The sequence below is a fragment of the Hydra vulgaris genome, chromosome 05 (assembly GCF_038396675.1).
Source record: "Hydra vulgaris chromosome 05, alternate assembly HydraT2T_AEP".
Lineage (NCBI taxonomy): Eukaryota > Metazoa > Cnidaria > Hydrozoa > Anthoathecata > Hydridae > Hydra > Hydra vulgaris.
Window position 1 is genome coordinate 15,865,321 of NC_088924.1, and position 12,110 is coordinate 15,877,430.

General features: G+C 30.0%; 1 long non-coding RNA gene across 1 annotated transcript; it reads left to right on the forward strand.

Moving 5' to 3' along the window:
• Positions 1 to 171: 171 nt before the first annotated feature.
• On the forward strand, positions 172 to 3,318 carry LOC136080622 (uncharacterized). The gene is made up of 3 exons (XR_010638566.1): positions 172 to 820; positions 988 to 1,225; positions 1,306 to 3,318. It is a non-coding gene; the product is annotated as an uncharacterized LOC136080622 (long non-coding RNA).
• Positions 3,319 to 12,110: the final 8,792 nt, after the last annotated feature.

The window sequence follows — 12,110 nt, forward strand, 5'->3', positions numbered from 1 at the left end:
TAAATTTAATCACCGCTTTTGATTTTTTTGATAAAATCTACTTGTTTTCAGTTATTTATTATATGTATTAATTTTTTTAAACCAAAAAAAGGTTTTTTTGCCAAAAAATGGAGTTAGTTTACAGTTTTGTTTTGCAGCAACGATGTTTATTTTTGATTGATTATTTTTTTAAGACATAAGATATTTAAATTTTACTCATTATAATTGCAAAAATTAAATCAATTTTATTTCCATACTTTGTGAGATGACTTTTTTGGACTTAAGGAGTATTTTATACCAAAAAATTTTGCCAAAAATGGACTTAAGACATTTTTTTGCATTTTGCAGCGACTATATGTGCATAGTTTTTATAGTATATTTGACAGATCACAATACAATAATTCAAACATATATTTTGCCAGACTATTTGTCAAATCACTTATAAGAATTCAGCTTATTTCATAATTCAAAAGAATGTCTTTAACAAGTATTCTGCTGACTTTACAATCCGCTCTGCTGTTTATACCAAAAAATTGATGTGCTCAGCCAATTGGCTTTACTTTGCTGATTGTACCTACCCAGTTTATCGAACAAACGTTTGATAAGTTATATGTATAGGCAATACTATTGTCACTCAAAGAGAAAGCTTTTAAAAACACTTAAAATATAATGCCCGACAGTTGTCAAGCTGTAGGATTTATAAACAAAAGAATAAAAGTCAATGAAAACTTGATTTTTTTACTGCATTCCTTTTGGAAATACCGAAGCTTCTATTACTAGACGAGTTTTACATCTGCAAGCTTTAAAGTGTGAAGACTGATCTGTAAATACGATTGACAATGTAAGATTATGTAGTGAACATTTTATTTAGGGTAATTAATATATATTTTTTAATAACAAATAATAACAACAAGAAAGTTTTTATTGTTTGTGTTTTTGTTTAATTTAACAGAACTATTTAATTTTAATAAAATGAAAGAAGTTCAAGTTTTTATTTTATCTTTTTAGTTAAAAGTCTGATAAACCTACAAGTCCTGGCAATATTCCATCTATTTTCATACTGTCAGCAATTTTTTTTTAGTTAGAATTATTAAAAGTAAAAAAAACAGTATTGAAAGAATTTGAAAGAATTTGAAAAGTACTGAAGAATCTTTATCTCAAACAAGATTTTAAAATGAAGAGAACTCAGTTAACATAAATGCAAAACAATTTGTAACAACTGTTAACTTTCTCAAATTAAATCAAGGTAAACAAATTGCAATTTGATTTTACGAATTTTTCTTATGTTCTTTGATAAAATAAATAGTTACATACTTATAATTTTAGAAACTTAGACTGACGATGTTAATTTTGTTGCTGGGCTACATGGTTTGCCAAATGCAAATTTATTTTGGTGGTATTATGGTGGTTTAATGATTGTGTGAGACGTTTATATTACAACATTATTATTTACATTTAAGTATTGTTTACACTAATAGCATCATGAACATCTCTTTTGACCAATATCTTTTCAATATATGGTCAATATCTTTTGGTTCATTTGGCTCGAGAGTGCATGACTTTGTTAATGAACGAAGATAACTGTTAAGATAACTGTTCCAACTTAAACATTAATTCAAGTTGGAACAGTTATCTTCAGTAACAGTAAATCTTCAGTTACAGTTATCTCAAGTAACAGAAAAAGTCTTTGTTACTTGACCAAGCAGTAAATTGCCTCTTGAAATGTTTTCGGATATTACTAATACTAGATTGCCTACTGATAAGTTACCCATTTCGCTATGCCATTTTTTGTAAGTGTTCCAAGCATGGGTAACCATACTTTCATACACAAGTCCTTCTGCTCCAGTAAACGCTGTGATAATTTCTTTGTCAGTGATACTTGCTTTTCCCGGTTGGTAATAGTTTGTTCATTTTATGGCTTTTATCATGATTTCGTGAACTCCTTCGAATTGAGGGGTTGCTGGTTGGTTAAAATGCAGTTTAATACCAACATTGGTTGTTGCCTCGTTAATTTTTTTCTTTTGGCAGTTTGTGAATTTTGCAGCTCATTTTTTTTGCAAATGCAAGTTTGCTCTTATGATCCAATATCATTTCCTTTGGTGTTTCTCTTCGACTGCTCTTACTAAAAAACGTATTGAGAAATGAGTTGGCATCCAACCCAAACACTACTTCAAGGTGAACTGCTCATGAAGACAAGCAAGTAAAAGAGGTTTTTTGGGGCAAAATAATTGGGTTTTTTGTATCGAATGAGAGAAACTCAGCACTTTTTTAATCAGCTGTCGCATCTTAAAAAAATTATTTTCATCTATTCGAGGCGATAATTTTAGTAAATGAGTGTTTTAAATAGTCCTTTGTTACTTTTTAATCAATTGTATTCTTCCGCATATGATTTTTTTTTACGCATTTATAATTAACCATGTTTCCGTATCATTAATTTCCTCCGTTGAGAGTATTCCTAATGATGAACGTTTTTCATTACAGTTTAAAAACCTTCGTACAAAGGCTAAGATTCGTGTAAACCGTCTCCAACTTGAGTAGTGGGTTGGTTCTAAACGCTATTCAATGAATAGCGTTTAGAACCAACCTTCAGATATAATAGTCATCAAAGTATAATCAGATATAATAGTCATCAAAGTATTTGCTTCAGATATAATATTCATCAAAGTATAATCATTCTTTACTTCTAGTATTATTTTATTTTCAATTTTTTTAAATTCATTGGTTGGTCATTGGGATTCTTCGTATTGGATGAAATCAGATTGACTCCACCACGAGTTAATGTTTTGAAAATTGCTTATTTATACCTCTCTAGGTGATAAATCCGCAGGGTTTTTTCCTGTTGCTATGTAACGTCATTGTTTCAGATTTGAATGAGACTGAGTTTCGGCTGTCAACTCTGTTTGCAGCTGTTTAATCCAGTATAATTTATTTACGCTGTCAAACCAAAATATAACATTTTTTCTCCATATTTATTGTGCAAGGCAAAGCTTCTATGAATGAGAGTGCAAGTTTTAATCCCAACACCGCGCTCATTACTATTATTGCTTTTGTATTGTTATATGTGATATAAATATTATTATAACATTATTCTACATGTGTGTATGTATATGTGTATGTATATGCGCGTGTATATGTGTGTGTACATATGTATGTAGGTATGTGTCTATTTGTATATATGTATGTGAGTGCGTGTGTACGTGTGTATGTATGTGTGTGTATGCATGCATGTATATATATGTATATGTGTGTGTATGTATGTGTGTGTATATATATACATGTGTATATGTATATATGTATATGTGTATGTATATATGTATGTATGTGTATATGTATGTGTATGTGTATATATATGTATGTGTAAATATATATATAAATATATATATATATATATATATATATATATATATATATATATATATATATATATATATATATATATAAATTTGTGAGTGTATGTGTGTATATGTATATGTGTTTATGTATTTATGTGTATGTGTATATATTTATATATGTATGAATGTGTTCATGTATGCGTATACATATATATATTTATGTATGTTATACATTTTTTGTAACATTGACTTTTATTATTATTACTATTAATATTGTTAAATTTTGATAAATACTAGTGCTGTTCCTTATTATTATTGTTTTATATCATTATATAAATATATTCCTAATAACTACTACTATCATTCATATTTTATTATTATTAATATCAATTTAATTTGTATTTACTTTATATTATTATAATATCAGTTATTACTAATATTATTTTTATATTATTACTAATATTAAAATTAACCTGTTATTATTACTGAAATTACTTTAATTTATAGTTATTATTTATATTATTGTTATTGTTATTATTTTTGTGGTTAAAATCGTTATATACATTTTGCAGTTACTATTATTTCTTCTTTTTCTTAAAATTATCACCTTTTATCTGACTTTACTTTTCTTTTTATTATCACTATTTATAATAATTAAATTTGATAGGTGTTTACTTGAGGTTAGTATCACTATTATTTGTAAATTCCCTTGATGTAAGATCTTTTATTTAGAATAAATTTGATTTGATTTAACTATAATCTTGGAACTTTAACTGAGTTCAATGGAGCGACACGAATTTTTGGCAAAACAAAAGAACTTGAAATTCCACCAAACCGATAACAATAAACTGATTAACAAACTGTTCATTTTAAGAAGCGTTGATAAATAGGGGAAAGGCGCCTATGATGGCATAGCGCCTATGATGGCATACCGGTCATATTTCCATTAAAATTGGTTTTGGTAAAAAAATGATTAGACCTACATGACTATACTGACTTTACATTAGTTTTAGTGAAAAAACGTCCCTTGTGCACAAGTATTGTTTTTATAATCAACAAAAATCGATTTTGGGATGTGCTGTTGTAGTTTTATTTCCTTCATATATTTAAGATTGTGATTTTACTATTAACTGTGCAGAAATGAAATTTTCATGCATTTTATATTCAAGTTTTATGCATTTAGTGGAATAGTTACTTTAATTTTATCTTTTGAACAAAGCAGACGCAGCTTGTTTTAATGAAAATGATGACTTTTACCCATGATGGCATACTGACGAGTTGGGGGTTTTGAAATATTGACGAGTTGGGAAAACCTTTTTTTTTTTAAAAGAAAAACTTATTTTTAAGTAAAGTTAAAAGAAAGCGATGCTCCAAAAATTTTTTTTGGTCCAAAAAATACGTAAAACGCAATGTATCCTATGCGCATGCGCAAAATTTTACAATGCTGGTGTGTAGCATGAAATGGTAAATTAGGATGGTTTCGAGTAATTTCTGGCTTTATTGATGGAAGACTCTAAGGTTAAATGAAATCATTAAGTTACCCTCGATCCTAACTAGCCCTATCCTCCCCTATGCCATCATAGGAGCAGTGGTTGCCTATGATGGCATACTTGTGCTTTTTTTTGCAATAAGAATAACTTATAAAAAAAATAAATCTGATGAAAACTCCCAGAGTAATTATTGTTCTAGATGTAACAAGGAATGTATCCATATTAAAACTTTTATTATTGGTCTTCAGGATACTGAATAATGAAGCTTCAAAGTTAAGTATGCCTCCATAGGCGCCTATATGAAGAACTGGTTAATAATTTTATTGGTGTTTTTACAACGTAAACAGCATGGTATTTTGCATTGGTGTATGTTCACTAAACCAGTTCGCTAAACAAATATCCAAATTTTATTATATTTGTTCCATTTATTAACAATCCTATTAGTAAAGTAATGCGTTTTTGCTTCCGAAATACGAACATTTTGTTTGTGCAATCGTATTAGTAAAGTAATGTATTCTTGCTTCCGAAATACGAACATTTTGTTTGTGCAATCGTTGATTACGACCTCTTAATTTTGGATATAAATTGTTTATTGGAGGGTATTTCCAATATACTTTAGGAATATCCTTTTTATTTTTATAATATTTTATTATATCGCTTCGTTATCTTCGTTTTTCTAATGACGTCAATCCAAATTCTTTTAATCTCTCCTCATATTTCATACCTTTTAAACATCTTATTCTTGTTGCTTTTCGTTGTACTTGTTTTATTTTATTGATGCCTTTTTTATAATAAGAATTCCATATTGGTAAAGCAAATCCAAGTGGGGTCGAACTAACGAACAATACAGCAATTTCATTAGGTCTTTATCTAAGTATATCAAACAATCTTTATTTGACCAAGTATACTGTTTGCTTTTCCTGCGTTCATATTTATATAATTTTTCCATTTTATATCGTTAGATATTAGGACCTCTAAATCTTGTTCCAAAGATGTTTATCATAGTGTAATGATTTTCATTGACGTTGGTTCGCTCATATAATAATTATAGCCAGGTTTTTTTTTCCCTATATGCATAATTTTGCATTTTTTATTGTTAAAGTGTAATAACCATTTTTTACTCAATTTACTAAGGTTCAATAAATCCACTTGCATTGCATAGTTATCGTTGATATTTGTTATCACCGAAATAATTTTTGTATTGTCGGCATAAAACTTACGGCAATTTTTTATTTCTTGTGATATATGATCAATATAGATAACAAATAATAGCGGACCTATTACTGAGCCCTGTGACGCTCCACTTGTTACCTCCTTCCATTCTAGTTTGTAAGTACCAAGGACAACTCTTTGAATTCTATTAATCAGATATGCTTTAAACCAATTTATTAAAACTTCATTTTCACAACATGCTTTTAATTTTATTAACAATCTTTTGTGTGCAACTGTATCAAATGCTTTGGAGAAGTCCAAAAAATCTATACTAATTGAAAAACCACGTTCTAGAGACTGTGTAATTAAATCTAAAGACTCTAGTAAGTTTGTGCAACAGTTTTTACAAAAGTCGTGCTGCGAATCAGATATTAATTTATTTTCAACAAGATGTTCATTCAAAGCGTCTTTTATGATACTCTCCATTATTTTGAATACGACAGACGTTAATGAAACAGGACGGTAGTTTGTTGCTTTCAATTTGACTCCTTTTTTAAATATAGGGATAATATTTGCACACTGCCATAATCTTGGAATTATGCCACTTGAGTAGGATCGATTAAAAATAATTGACAATGGAGTTGAAATACTATTAGAACATTCCTTTAAAACTCTCGGGTGCACTTTGTCCTCTCCAGTAGATTTATTATTATTAGATTTATTAAACGTTGGTGCATTGTCGTTTTCCTTTTGAAAAAGTGAATGAAAAAAATTATTCAGTACTTTAGTAATATATGATTCAATTATCGATATTGTTCCATCTTCCAATTCCGGAGCACTTGTTTTCTGATTGATTTTAGTTTTACAGTTTATATATTGGTATATCAATTTAGCATTTTCTTTGGCTTTATGAATAATTTCATATTCCTACTCTCTGATTGTTTATTTTACAGTTTTTTTTTGTGACTTTATTGATATTTTTGTATTCCCTTAATAAATTTTGGTCTTTTGATGTGGAATTCCTACACTTGATCCACAGTTTTATTTTCAACTTTATCAGTGCTACTAATTTTTTATTAGGTCAAGGTGCTCTTTAGACTTTATTCATAATTGATTGCGGGATATATAGAGTGCATACCATATCATAATGTAGTAACCATTTATTGTAACACTTGTCTGCGTTAAGGTTTTCAAAGAGCTTATCCCAGTTGATTTTATCAAAGTAATTGTTCATATTACTGTAGTTCCCTTTATGATACATATATATTTCAGCCTATGATTGACTTACAATTATATTCGATAGAGTAAAATTATATCAAAAAGTAAGAATATTATGTCCATTAAGTCCGTGTTGAGAAGCGTTGACAAATATATAAAGGATTGAATTAATAATTTTATTGGTGTGTTTAAAACGTAAACAAAATGGTATTTTGCATTGGTGTATGTTCATTAAACCAGTTCGCTAAACAAATATCCAATTTTTGTTATATTTTTTCTGGTACCTTTTTATCCTAATTTTTTCCTGAAGTCCATAGTTCTTGAAATATTATTTTTCTCGAATAACACAAGAAAACAAGAACCTGAGTGGATCGAAGAAATTTGAAATGTACTTTAAAAGCCGTCTTTTACTCGTTACTGGTTCTGGTGGTAGAGTGTAATTAAATGTAAACATATCTTCGGCTACTTCCCAAAGATACGCCCAATGTTTTAACCGAAGGTAAGTTTTTCATTTTTATATTTATCTTTGCTACACTTGTTTCTAAAGAAATTTTCTAAAGAAAGTTCAAAAAAAGTATTTCATTACTTTTTTTGAACTGGAAATCCACTTTCTTGCAGTCATTCCAGCCTTTTTCCACAGCTGCGTAAGTTGGTTATACAGTTAAACTGCTTTTTATTCAGTTTCAACTAAATCCATAGATTCGTTCTTATACGTAGACTCTTCAAAAGTCTTCGCAGCAAGCGGAAATTTCTTTTTATTATTTCACGGCATGTTTTTGTATAAAAAACTATGCTAGAAAAGCGCTGGAATTGATGCCAAATATAACTCTTGTAAACTCAAGTAACTCAGACTATTTATTCTCTTTTAGATCCCGACAAAGAAATCTGTGATACCTTTGATAATTTTGGATTCAGCTCAATTTGTAAACAAATCTCTGTAATATTACCCAGTAAAGCAACTAAAGTTATTCAGAACCGCAACAGAACGAACTATGGGTCCTTAAAATATCACATAGTTCAGCAAAACGCCATGGCATTTAGCAGCTGCGTCAAAAACGATTCTGCCTTTTTTAGTCTCCTTTTTCAATTTTACGTCATTGAAGTGTGGAAGAATCCATTAATTTTTATATTTATTTGTTATTATTTTTTTTGGTACAACCTTTTTAAAGTAATTCCGTATTGTTTCTTTGTAAATTTCAGCTACCTCCAGAGTTCTTTTAAGCCTTTTTATTGTACTTATTAATCATTTTACTGCATTTTATAGTTGTTCGGAATCCTCTTTCCAGAGAATGCCAATTTGATGTTGCCCATTCACATAACTTATCGAATAATTAATTAAGGGTCTTTTTAACTTTAACACTTCCAGCTTGCGTATGCGATGATGGATGAACATTTTTTATTTCCTAAAATATTTTTAGTGTGTTTCATTAATTTTTAAAAGTGTTTTATTAACTTTTTCAATTTCAGAAATGTTTGTGTTTAACTTACTTTCTAGTGTGGCAAGTATAATAATTTTGTGTACGTCCAAGTGCCTAAATGCATGTCCGTCTCAGTGGCGTTAGGCGGGCTATTGGATTTCCAGAGCGCCCTTTACCTTCTGTTTTCAATGAGAGATGTTCTGTGTTATCTAATCCATTTAAAATATCTACATTTGATTGCTGTCCTAATCTGAAAAATGGTATAGTTCTTAGGTGACTCCAATATTTTTTATTTGTTCTGGTCCACGTTGCCTGTCATTTTAATCAATTGACAACGAATACCAGTTCCGGTATTCGTTGTCAATTGATTAAAATGACAGGCAAAGTCCTCATAGCCACATCTTGACTTTGAAATTTGCTTGAAAAATTTTTGAAATTTGCTTAGTAAGAAGAGTTGTTTCTTCTTCCTTTTTTCTCTAGTTCGTTTCTTTAAATGCAGTAGTGTGTTATGAATTTCTTGCAAACCATCTGTTCCACATTTTTCATTTTTCATACTTATTGCCAATATGATAATTACCAAAACAACAATGATTTTTCAAATTTATTGCTAATGTGATAATTACCCAAACAACAGTAACATTGGTGATGAACTTTTGTTTGTTTCCTTCTTTTACTAACAGCTATAAATTTGAATTTTTTACGTGCTGCTTACCATTACAAACCTGGCATACTTTTGTTACATCGTCTTTGAATTTTTCTCCAAAGTAAGTTCTTTGTTTGTATTTAAAGCCTTTAATGGTTTTTTTTTAATTTTATCTTGGTTCTTCCAGACCACATAAGGTTTCCTGGGCAACCGTATAATGTTCCACTTCTTGAATAACCGATTCTCGGAACGATTTCACTCCAGGACTTTTTTGCTTTTTAAATAACCATCGTAAAAATACACTTAGTATTGTTTTCGGTAACTTCTTCTTAAGTTTGATATAAGTCAACTGCTAACTCTTCAAATTTTTCTAACTTTTTTAAATTTATGACTGCAATATCCAACATGTCAGTAAAATTTTCAAGATCACTTGGGTTGTTAGGTTTTACTTGGATGAAATTTTCCACACTCTCCAAATACAAAGGGTTGTCCAAAAATTAAATCACGCAGTTTTTGACCGTTTTTTACCCCCTTCCTTCCTTGTCACAACATTGTAATTCTTTAGTCACAATTTCTGTATGAGTCGTTACAAAACCATTAATCCCTCCCCCTTCCCCCTACCCTAAAGTGTGACGTAAATTATAGACAATCCCCAAGGCTATTTTTTTTCAAGTTAATATTAATTGTTAAAGTTATGTCAAGTTTACAGCTTCGTCCGCAGCTTTTGAATACTTCAAACTTTCGACAACTTTGGAAGCTTCTCCTGACAAATATTGGCGTAGTTGCAAAAGTTTAGGTATAGCTGGAGCTCTATCCAACTGAAACAAATGATATTAATGCTTGCTTAAAAAAAAACAGATAATACCGAAAAACTTAAGTTTAAACGTTCAATACCGCATGAATGAAATAGATTTTTTTAGTACTTTATGCATATTTCATATAGACTTGCAATAAAAAATGGCAAATAAATCAAAGGAACAAAAAAGCAAAAATTTATATCAGAAAGGTGAAAATGGAGCAAAGTTCTTTCAAAGACTGTCTTTTCTGGTACGCATGTCTCTTCACGGTACGGCCAGGAGCTGCAAGAACTACCAACGATCGGAATACGATCCGATCCGATAATTAACTATCCGCTGAGATAACCGGATTAAAAAAAAAATAATTAAAAGATGTTGGATTATTCTTAAATTTTTGTTCAGTGAATACCAAATTAATACCATTAATTTTGATAAATATCGCACTGACACTCCTTAGTTTCAAGTAAAAGGTTCGTATAAAATGTCCTCATTAGTTCATAAAATATTAGTTTATGATGCCACATAGTCATTGAAAATTTGAATAATTACCCTATTAAACAACTACCAGAGGAGGCTCAGGAGACAACACTTGAAGATATTAGAAGTTTTACATCAGAAAAACATTTAAACAATATACAAATCTCTCTTAAATCTGCTTTTTCGGATATATTTTTTCTTCTCGACGTCTATTACCAGTGATTAAATATGAGCATGTAGATAATCTTGCATTATTAACTTCATTCCTTGCATACTTAGAAGACGAATTGAAAGTTATAGAGAAAAATAAATACAAGAAAACAATTTGAACTTTTTCATAAATCTTTTTTTCTTTTTCCATGTGGAGGCTTTACAAGATTAATTATAACAATATAGCACTTTAAGTACCGAGATAATTAATACTTTAAACTCATATTTTAAAACGTTTTTAGTCAACGAAGAGCTCATTTCTCCTAATTTAAGAATCAAACTACTAGCTTAGTTTTTTAGGCCCAGATTTATTTAAAAAAAGTATTTGCAAATCTTAGAACTGCGGCCGTGGCGTAGTGGTTAGAACGCTTGCTTTATATGCAGGAGATCCAGGTTCGAAACGAGCTCTGGACATATTTTCAGGAAGGAAGAAGGCGTGAACTTCCTGGTTATATGCACTTCCGCGGTGCTCTGTGACAAGACCGTTAGGACTTCTTGGGGCACCTAAAAAAAAAAATAAAAAAAAAAAGCAAACTCGACCAATAAAAAGCTCTAGGTGTAGGTTGTGTGCATCCATGGTTTTTTAAAGAGTGCCCTTGTACTATAACAGTCCCTCTGACAAAAATATTCTGTCACAGGAACTATGATTGAAGAGAGTTCCGTCCCCAATGCCTAGAAAGCTGCTAACATTTTTGCACAAAACCTGAAATTGATTAAATCAAGCCAACTACGGTCCAGTTTCGCTCGCGGCTGTCCCGTGCAAAGTCTTGTAACGAATGATCCAGGACACAACTTTAAATTTATATAAAATTTTAAGTCACAGTACCTTATTGCAGAACAATAAAACAAATTTGTTAGGAATAAATCTTGTGTTACAAACCCTTTAGAGGCCATGAGTATTACTCTAAGCAATGGGTTGATATAATTTTTCTTAAATTTGATAAGCCTTTCGACAGAGTGCCGCATAAACATCTTATAAATAAACTGGAAGTATCTAATACCACTGATAAATAGCTTTGCTGGATAGGAGATTTTCTTATTAATCAAAAGCGGAGAGTTGTTCTAAGCGAATAAAATTGAAAGAGTTAACTGAGCTATTAGCATGTCAAACCTTTAACAATTGAACTTAAGTTCGGTACGGTTACCGTAAACGCTTACGCAGAGAAATAACTGATAATTGTGGAAAAACTTATGTACTATTAGATTAGCGAATTCTTGAACAATCTTCCCTATAATATTGTTCAACAAACTTCGGCAAAACTTTTTAGAATTCATTATAATAAAATTTTTTAAAGGTTTTGAAAAAAAAATTATTACATAAGTTATACGATGTATAACCTGGTTAAACAGCGAATAGCAGGGCTTGTATTCATTGTCTGATCCAGGAGTTACTT